Below are 10,299 nucleotides of genomic sequence, written 5' to 3' on the forward strand. Positions count from 1 at the left end.
AAACTGCTGCTCTATTAATCATATCTTCAGGCCTGCAGTCAAAGGTGGTCCAGAATGGACAATGGAAATTTAAACTTAATGTTCCAAAGGTTTCATAAAATGGTGTTTAGCTCCATACCGTGTTCAGATTAAAAGTGTCAACATCTGGGAGACTTTCAGGTTTTTGGGGGAGAAAAACTGTTATCATGTATTATACCATATTGATTGATTCCCTCAGTTTTATAAAAGAGTAGCCCTATAAATGGGAGGGTGGACTTTCCTCTTTCATGTCATAAAATTAGAAAACCAGAAGAAATTAGGACAACAAACCAACCAAGTAAAAAAGCTGGAAACCATAATGTTTCACTGCTTTCTAAAACACCTGTTATTAACATATAGGAAAGATTTTTATTCTGAGCTCTGCTTTCCCTAGACCCTCTATCTCAGGGACTATCAAAACAATATTCCAATGAACCTGTCAGGTAACATTCTGATCTGTGGAACCTTGACAAATTGGAAATTCTCTAGGATTGCTACTTGGTACCATCCCCTAAATTCTGTCTAAGGAAATGGATACACTAGTCTCAGTTGGTTTTATTCTGTGCTATTGTGTCTCTCAGTTGGGTTGTTTGATGATGTCCTGCCTTGTGCTCCACAGGCCAAGGCAGGATACTACACATATGACAACAAACATGAGAGTTTTGCTTCAATGCCCTGATCAAAGAATCATGAGATTTTAGTTTCCCTTTCATTCTCAAAGATTTTTATAACACATTGTCTGCATCTCCCTCTTTCCTCTGTGCTTTACTTGGTCTTTCCTATTTTTCATTGCTCATTAGTTCTGTTGTGTATCCTGACATCCAGACTCTGCATAGTCCTATACATATTGATCTATTAAACATGCTGAAATCATGCACAGTTGTAGTTTTATTGTTTTGGATGACTGCCCTTGAAATTCAGCTGCATCTACAGTCTCTGATTTCAAGTAGACTTTGCTTGCAGCATTTTTTCTGCTGAGAAATTTTACAGGCAGGTTTTCCACTGTGTGGTCATCAGGCCAAAAAGTCTTCATTGAAGACCTTATGGGACAGCACTCAGCCAAATGACAGACATCTCAAGTGAAAAACAGATTCTCAAAGGCAGGTCATTGCAGAGATCCCCGGCCAAGCCCTAAGATGTCTCATGTCCCATTGGCACTGTATTCATGGGCAGATTTGCACACATTTCCATCAGCAAACTTACAGCAATGAAGCCTTCAGAGAAAATCCTGTTGGATAGCAGGCCTTTGAAAATCCACCTTTTTGTACTCTTGCACTGCAAGTTTTAATAGCCAACTAAGGTCTCCATGGCAACACTGAGCATTCTGACTCAGGTCTCCTCCTGCAAACATGCATCCTTTTATCTGCAGTCTAGCTCAAAATGCTTCTGAGCCACTCAGGGCTCAGTGCTCAGTGCAGTTGCCAGGCAACCACAAGCCTCCTGATTTGTGTCCACACTTGGAACCCAAATCTGCAGCTTTCCATCTCACACAACCATAGCCATTTCCTCCATGAAATATTTTCCTTAATCTCCCTAGGATATGTCTGAATTTTCTTGCCCATTGTCCTAAACAAAAGAACTTGACATGTTTTGTGAAGTGGAGGAAAATTATTGGAGACTTTCTTGGTCTGTTCTGATGTTTAAGAGGCCCAATCTTGACTACCAAAGTCCACAGATGCCTTACAGTAATAGAAGCTAAAACTTTCATGAGGAAAGACTGAAAATCCCCAAATGACTGGGCTTTGGCTTGGATTTTGAGAGTTTGGACTGTAAGCCTGAAATCCCTACACACAGTCTGTCCTGGACTATTGGCTCCATGGTAGTAACAGTTGGCCCTGAAAGCTAAAAAACATGGAAGAAGTCCCTAAATGAAGGAGAACCATGGCATTGCATGAATATTTGGAGTCCCTAGTTCATCTTTCCTGATTTCTGGTGGTTCACATTATGCAAAGCCCTATGTAGAAGAGGTCTGCACCTATGCCAGCCGAACACTGTACACACTAGCCATGAGGACCTTGCTCAAAACATACGCCAGCAAAATCGCAGAGACTCCCATGATCAAAAGGTTTTCTCAAATTTCAAATGTGTCCAGGTAGAAGACGAATCTTTAGAAATGGAGTCAAAGTACCCCATAATATCAATGCCTCAAATATGTATATATGGTATACAAAGTTTTGTCTCCACAACTCATAAAGAGATTCCAAAGGCCTATGCCTAGATATTCATAGAAGACTTGTCAAATGACACAACTGATCAATCAGCAGTGTTTGTGCATTACCTTTAGTCATAAGCACCTCTGTTATGCCTTCTGGCTTGCCTATGGCACTTCTTTTATCCTGGGATGAGATTCAAGTTCCAGAGGCAAGATGTAGCTTGGCTTCCTAGGGTTTGTCATGATATGACTATGCCCCAGGTAAAATATCCCCAAGGATACTGGGTCATAAGGAGAGCATGAGGAATGAGTGCAGGAGCCTGAGTTACTGGAGATATAGAAGGGAGGTGATTAGCTATGAGAGATACAATGTATCAGGCTCTAGGCTGCAGAATGCAGAATCAGCACCTGCCTCCTCCTTGAATAGTTGTAAAAGTGGCCTGTGGGAAAAATTGTGTGCTCTGAATTGGACACAGCTGTGCTTTTCTTCTTTCCTTTTCTCATGTAGAAGAGAACATTATAATGTTTTTCAGTGGGGGGAGTGTCTTACCTAAAAAATAGGTGGTTTCTGTAATAGGTTAGAAGCCACAAATTCCTAAAGAGCCCATGGAGTATGAAGCAAACTAACAAGACCTTGAGATTTTCCATGTCACTGTCTCTTTAAGGAAGCTTTTCTCTACTATATGGTAAGAATTCCTGTTATTCTGTGAGGTCCACCTGCACATTACATAAGGGAAATCTCTACTTTCCTTACCCTACTTGAAACCACACCCTGTGTCAGTTGGCTTGCCTTCACCAGTAGAACACTGAGAAGGGTGTTGTTCTCTAAGAAAATAGCTTCGTTATATGTGTAGTATAGCAAACCTGCAAACGTGGCTTACTAAATGTTTTTTTTTTTTTATCCTTTTTCCCTAACTGATATGTTAAGTGAACTAAATTGATATGCTGAGCAACATTCTCCTCTGTAAAGAATTGCAAGAATATCACCTAATTGATATGTTAACCATTGTTGCCCTCTACAAACTACAGAAGTTGTGCTAAAACAAGCTAACAAGGGTTGTTAATCACTGTTAGGCGCCTCTATTCTCCACTAAAGAGCTAAAGAAACCTAGAAGGGCCCATTAATTTACACTTGTTTAAAGTAACCTGCTTGTGTGCAGAAAGATTTGCGTATGAGTTTAACCCTTTACCCTGACCTTGACACATAACCACCGTTTTCTGTCCTGTATGGTGCCTTATTGCCTCCCTCTCCCCTCACCTATCTATCTAGGCCATAAAGAATTTGGGTTTCTGGTGACCTCTTCCCAACCCGGTGATGATCTGTCATAAAATGAGCCTGCCCCAATTTTAAGAACTGTTTAGCTTCAAAGAAATTACCGGGAAATACTATGGCCCAGACCCCAATCGGTGCTTTCCTTTTGTTCTGTATGCATCAAATGAGTTAGATATCAGATCTTTGTAAAACTTAAGTTTCAGCTTCTTGTAACTCTTGACCCCTTCCACTCACTAGTGAAAACGAGCTGTCCTGGGATAATTAACTGTCCACTTTCTTCTCCAAATATTGCTGCAGACATGCCACTCCAAGATAATGTCAGTCTGTAGGATGGGAGTAATTTGAGAAACACCAGGAACTCCTGAGATTGTCAGAGCTAAGTAGACAGCAATACAGTTTCCAGACTCGGGTCAACAAGTTTGATGGCTCTGCAGGTTTCTTTGTTTCTCCCCCGACCCTTTTCCTCCAGCCTCTTTTTAAAGTCCTCCCTTCAGTCTCTGGGGGACAGTGTCCAAATTGGCTCCCGGAGACTTGTCACCAGGCCTGGAAATAAAGCCTTGCCACCTAAATTTTCGGTCTCTTGCCTCCTTGGATTTTATACCGGGGCCCAAGTTATAACAAAGGGGACAGCAATATTTTCTCACTGCTTCAAATTCAGAAAACCCATGTTGGGGTAACAGTGAGAACTTCCAAGTGAAGTGTGCTGTCTCTTGAAAACACCAACCTGAGAAACCACTATTTACTTAAAACATTGCAAAAGCTGAACATGAGGAAAGGCAATGGGCCTCTCCACAATGGAATTGGGGTACCTCTGAAGCAGAGCTTTGGAGAAACAGGAATTAAAAAAACACACCCAAGGGAGTTGAAATTTCCATTGTCCAGGCTAGAGAAACATTGCCTGCAGGTATGAAGATGTGATTAAATGAGCAACAGGTTAACACAGACCACAGGGAGCCATAAATTTGTAGGGAGAAAATATTTGCCCACAATCTCAGAGTACTCACAAACAGCATTTGATGTCAAGGTGGTCAAAACTTCCCCTCATAAGAAAAGACCTTCCCGCAGGATATTTGACTGGAATGATAATAGGTAAAAAGTTCTAAAGTTTGGTAAAAAGGTGTTTAGCTCCCCATATTCACTTGTTAAACATGCTGACAACATGCTCAGTGGCAGTTTCATTTTTTTAAGTTTGGGGCCCTTGAATTTTACCTTCATACACACTCTGTGATTTCAAACACTGTTTGCATACAGTGGTTTTGTTGCTGAGAAATTTCACAACTAGTTCTTTTACTGTGTGTAATGAGGCCAAAAAAAAAAAAAAAAGGCTTCACTGAATAGGTTCTGGAAGAGGACATAGCAAAATGACAGATGTCTCAAATGGAAAACACATCCTCAAAGGAAGGACATTGCAGCGATACCCTGCCATCTCCTTGGATATCTCAGGTCCCATTGGCACTGTATCCATAGGAGATTTGTAGTCATTTCCATCTACAACCTTTCCGCAAGGAAGCCTTAAGAGAATATCCTGTTGGATATCAGGCCTCTGAAAATACTAACTTTTGAAATCTTGCCCTGCAAGTTCCTCTGTTCATTAAAATCTCCAGGGCAACATCCAGTATTCTGACTCAGGTCGCCTCTTGCAAAGATGCATCCTAGAAAGTGGGATCTAGCTCATAATGCTATCAACAAATCACTGGTCAGTTTGGTTTCCAGGCAAACACAGCCTCCTGGTTTGTGTTCACATTGGGGACCCAAATCTCAGCTTTCCACCCTACACAACCACAGACATTCCATTCATGCCATATTTTCCTTCATCTCCCTAGGGTGTGTGCGAAATTTCTTTCTAGTTGTCCTGATCTAAAGAACTTGACATATTTTGTGAAGTGGAGGAAAATTATTGGAGACTTTCTTGCTCTGTCCTGATGTCAAAGGGGCCCAAAGTTGATTCCCACAGTCCACTTACCTCTTTCTAACTGGAGAACAAATCTTTTATGAGGAAGAATGAAAATTCCACCATGACTCGGCATTGTTTCAGTTTTTGAGGGCTTGTACTGTAAGCCTAAGAGTCCTACACACTGTGTGTCCTGGACTATTGCCTCTATGGGAGTATCAATTGGCCCTGAAAGCCAGCAACCACTGGAGAAGTCCTTAAGGGAATGGAGAAACCCAGAATTACATGAATATTTGGAGTTCCTGCTTCATCATTCCTGATTTCTTCTGTTTGACATTTCAGAGAGCCCAATTTTCAGCAGGTCTGCAGCTATGCCAACAGAAACTGCCCATACTAGACATGAGGTCCTGGCTCAATGTATTAGCCAGCAAAATCCCAGATAACCCATGATCAGCAGATTTTCTCAAACTTCAAATGTATCCAGGTGGACTGGAAATCCTTAAAATGTGATAAAAAGCCCAGAGTCAAGGGTGTGTCTTGGCTTCTTAGGGTGTGTCATGGGATGATTATGCCCAAGGTGAAAAATGTCCACAGACATTGGGTCATATGGACAGGGGCCTGATTTAACTGGGGCATAGAAGGGAGCTGAATGGCTAGGGAGTCACAAAGTACCAGCTCTAGGCAGCAGATTGCAGCATCTGCACCTGCACCCACTGGAAAAGTTTTGACAGTGGCCAGCTGGGCAATTGTGTGCTCTGAATTGGACTCAACTGTGCATTTCTGCTTTCTTTTTCTCATGGAGATAAGAAAATTACAAAGTTTTTCAGCGACCAGAGTGTCTTCCTTAGGAGAAAGATGGTCCCCTTGAAAGGATAGAAGCCAAAAATTTCTCAAGAACCCACGAAGTTTGAAGCAAATTGACATGACCTTGAGATTTTTCATGTCAATCTCTTTTGGGAAAGCTTTTCTCTATTATTTGGTAGGAATTTGTGTTACTTTTTGAGGTCATCCTACACATGGCATCAGGGAAATCTGTACTTTCTGCACACTGGTTGAAACCACACCCCATGTCCATTTGCTTGCCTTCCCAGGTAGAACACTGAGAAGGGAACAGCAACATTTTCTCACTGATTCAAATTCAGCGGGCCTGAGTTGGAATAACACTAAGAAACTGCAAAGGAAATGTGAAATCTCTTGACAACAGCAAGGCTGCACAAATTCCTAGTTGGTCAAAACCTTAGAAAATCTGAAAGTAAGGAAAAGGCAATGGGCTCTCCACAATGGAATTGTCTCACCTTTGAAGTAGAGCTTTGATGAAACATGAATTAGAAGGGAGGATTGAGCACCCCCAATGGAGTTGAACTTTTCATTTTGCACCCCAGAGAAACATTGCCTGCAGACCTGAAGATGTGATTAAATGCGAAACACATTAGCACAGATCATCTTGAATCAAAACTTTTGGAGGGACAAAGTTATTTGCCCAGGAGCTCAAAGTAACAAACAGTATTTGGTGTCAAGGTAGTCAAAAATTCCTCTCATCAGAAAGAACCTTCCAGCAGTCACATTGACTTGAAAGATAAAAGACAAACATTCTAAAAGTTTGATTAAAAGTTGATTAGATCCCCACCATTCTCAGATTAAAATTGTTAACATCTGGCAGCCTTGGGTATTAGTGAGAGAAAAAACATTATCATTTATCATACCACTTTGATTGGTTCCATCAGGGCTGTAGCAGAATACCTTCAAAAATGGGAGTGTAACTTTGTCTGTCTCACAAGTTAAAATTAGAAAATCAGAAGCAATTAAAAAAAAACAAACCAACAAACTCCAAAAAGTGAAAACTGAAACATTTCACTGCTTTCTAAAAATACCTGCTGCCATCTGAGAAGAATAATTGTTCCCATTTTAGAGGTTTGTGGGTCAGGTCAGATCGAAGGCTCTGGTAGCTGTCAATCATGGTGGAGTGTTCATGGTATGGGGCTGATAGATCCTCATCCAGCAGAAGTGTGGCTGGATTCAGGGCTGTCTAGGAATTAAAAACAACAGAGTCAGGATCTAAAAGCAGTGCTTTGCAATGCATTATCCTTGTATTGGATAGCCATCGATCTGGAGGGGCCCAGATAAGAGTCTCAAGCCAGTGAGTGGTTATCACAGTGACCTTCTGGCCAAAGGGGAGCTTTTTAGTTTCCTTTATCAACACACCCACCACAACAATGATCCTTAAGCATGGTGGCCCACCAGTGGCCACCACGTCCAGCCTTTTGGAGTGATAGGCTATTGATCTCTGCCAGGGCCCCAGTTCCTGGGTTATTACTCCCTTTGAAATCCTGATCAGCTCATCCACATACAAGAAAAATGGCTTGTTTATGTAGGGAATCTAAGTGCCAGTCATCCACTAGGGCCTGCCTCAATTGTTGGGAAGCTGTCTCTTGCATATCTGTCCATTCCAGTGTGCCCTGTGTTTTGCCTTTTTAAAGAGTCATATAGTGGCTGGGTTATTGCAACAAAGTTTAATATGTGGAGCCTAAAATATCCAACTGCATCAAGAAATTCAGGGACTTGCTTTTTGGTTTTTGTTGCCAGTTTCTGTAGGATGGCTTGAACCCTTTTATTGAAAAGGGTCCATTTTCTGCATTGTAATTGATATCCCATGTAAGTCACTATCTGCTGACCTGTGTTTTTTGCTGAAGCCATGTAGCCAAAATAATTTAAAGTCTTTAACAGGGTCTTGGTTGCTTCCTTGCAATCCTCAAAGGTTTTAGCAGCCACTAACATGTCACCAACACATTGCAAACCTGTGAACTCTGGGTGATCTTCTCCATACCCGATCAGGTTCCTAGCTAATGCCTCATCAAATAAAGTCAGAGCATTTTTAAAACCTTGTGGTAAATGTGTCCATGTCAACTGTTCAGTTACTCCAGTCTCTGGATCAGTCCATTCAAAAGCAAAAATGGGTTGACTTTCCAGAGCCAAGGGGAGGGTTAAGAAAGCATCTTTTAAGTCAAAGACTGAATATTAGATGTACTCTCTGCTCAAAAGGCTCAACAGTGTGTAGGAATAGGGAAAAGTAAGTTGCAGAGTAACCACTTGCCTGTTGAATTCCCGGAGGTTTTGCACTGTCTGCTAATCTTGGGTGGCCAGCTTCTAGACTGGGAGCAATAGTGTGTTCCAGGGAGAGATGCAAGGCACAAGAATCTTATTATCTCTTAATATAGTGATTTGTTTTGCATTTTCTTGAGGGGCCTATACATTTACTGGACTTTGTCTAAGGTGGATGACAGATACCTGGGGCAACATTATTACCAGAGGAACTTGATTTATTGACAGAACAGTGGGATTCTTTTCAGAACAGGCTACTGTTATCTCTGCTTGCCAAGCCTGCAGGAGATTTCTGTCAGTCTCTGGAGTGGATCATCTCCCATCAGGAGATGATTCTCCCCTTCAGGAAGGAAGACAACTACCTTGATTTGTTCCCCAGCTGTTTTTCGCTGAATCAGTTTTGGGGTCTCTGATTGAAAACTCAGTTGGTCTTTTAACTTATGAAGAAGGTCTCTTCCTAGGAGTGGATCATGGCATTCCAGAACCCACAGAAATTAATGCATAGTGGTCTTTGGTCCAGGGTGAGTTAACTGTGCCACCATATTTGGGTATGATTTTTGCCCTCCAGTGGTGCTGACCATATTTACTTTGTTATCAGTCAGATTCCCCAAAGATTGACTTAGACTAGAATAAGTTGCACTCATGTCCACCTGGAAATTTACTGTTTTTTCCACCACATGCAAGGATATCCTGGGCTCAGGGGTGGCATCTGAGTCCTTAAGCCATCATTGTTGGCTCAACAAAATCTTGGCATCCCTTTACACTTTGGCCTTTAATTTGGGGCAGTCCTTTGGCCAGTGTTCTATTTCTTTACAATAAGCACATTGGTTATTTTCGAGTGGGGGACAATTTTGACTTTCTTATCTGCCTTTTCTTTCTGCTTCTGCCAAGTTTCTTTTTCACACAACAGCTCTAACACCTTTGTGACCTTCTTATTGTTTGCATCTTGCTAGCTCTCTCTATTGTCTAACACCCTATTTGCTATCTCTATTAACTGAATTAGGCGCATCCCCTCAAATCCCTCTAATTTCTGTAAATTTTTTCTTATATCTGGGGCTAACTGAGATACAAAGGTAATATTAATAGCCTTTGCATTCTCACTCATGAGCAGATCAATTCGAGTACAGTGTCTATAGGTTTCTAGGATGCACTCCAGGAATGCAGAAAGGGCCTCATCAGCCAATTGCCATACCTCTGATTATTTGGACATATCTGTGGGCTTCTTAGCTGCCCCTTGGAACACCATTAGAAACATTTGGTGATATTGGATCAGAGCCTCCCTATGTCCAGATGTTTTGGCAATCCAGTTGGATTGGGGTAAAGGAAAGGAGCACTCTAGTCATTCTGGATCAGCCATGGGGGTTCTGTCTGGGCCCCAAGCACCTTTTTGTCCTGGATTACGGATGGGAGTTTGTTCTTTAGAGGCAAATAGGACTCTTAAAATCTACTGACAGTTGTCACAGGTGGAAATGAATGGTGGAATTGTAAGACTGGTGTCGCAAAGGAGACTCCAAGGGCTCCGTTCTCATGTAAGAACAAAGGGGTCTTTATTATTTCATGCGCACGGGGTCCTCCAAACAGGTGGAAATGGAGAACCCCGAGTGTAGGTGAGGCAGGTGCTTTTAAGGGGAAAAAACCGCAAAGCAAGCGCTTTTTTTTACAGAAGCCAATCATAGCAGTTAGAGCAGGATAGTCAGCGGTCTGTCTATTTGTGGTTGGTCAGCTCATAAGGGATGACCATCGGGTCAGAGTTAATTAACTGTCTTGTTCTGCACAACTTATTTTTAGGACACCTGGTTTCTGTATGGTTCGAGTTTGACATGCTTTACAACCCTGATTAGCGTAATCAGCAGGCTCTATCTCTGA

This window comes from Cavia porcellus, unplaced genomic scaffold, assembly GCF_034190915.1.
Source record: "Cavia porcellus strain 051 isolate PalLab524CR breed Dunkin Hartley unplaced genomic scaffold, mCavPor4.1 scaffold_33, whole genome shotgun sequence".
Lineage (NCBI taxonomy): Eukaryota > Metazoa > Chordata > Mammalia > Rodentia > Caviidae > Cavia > Cavia porcellus.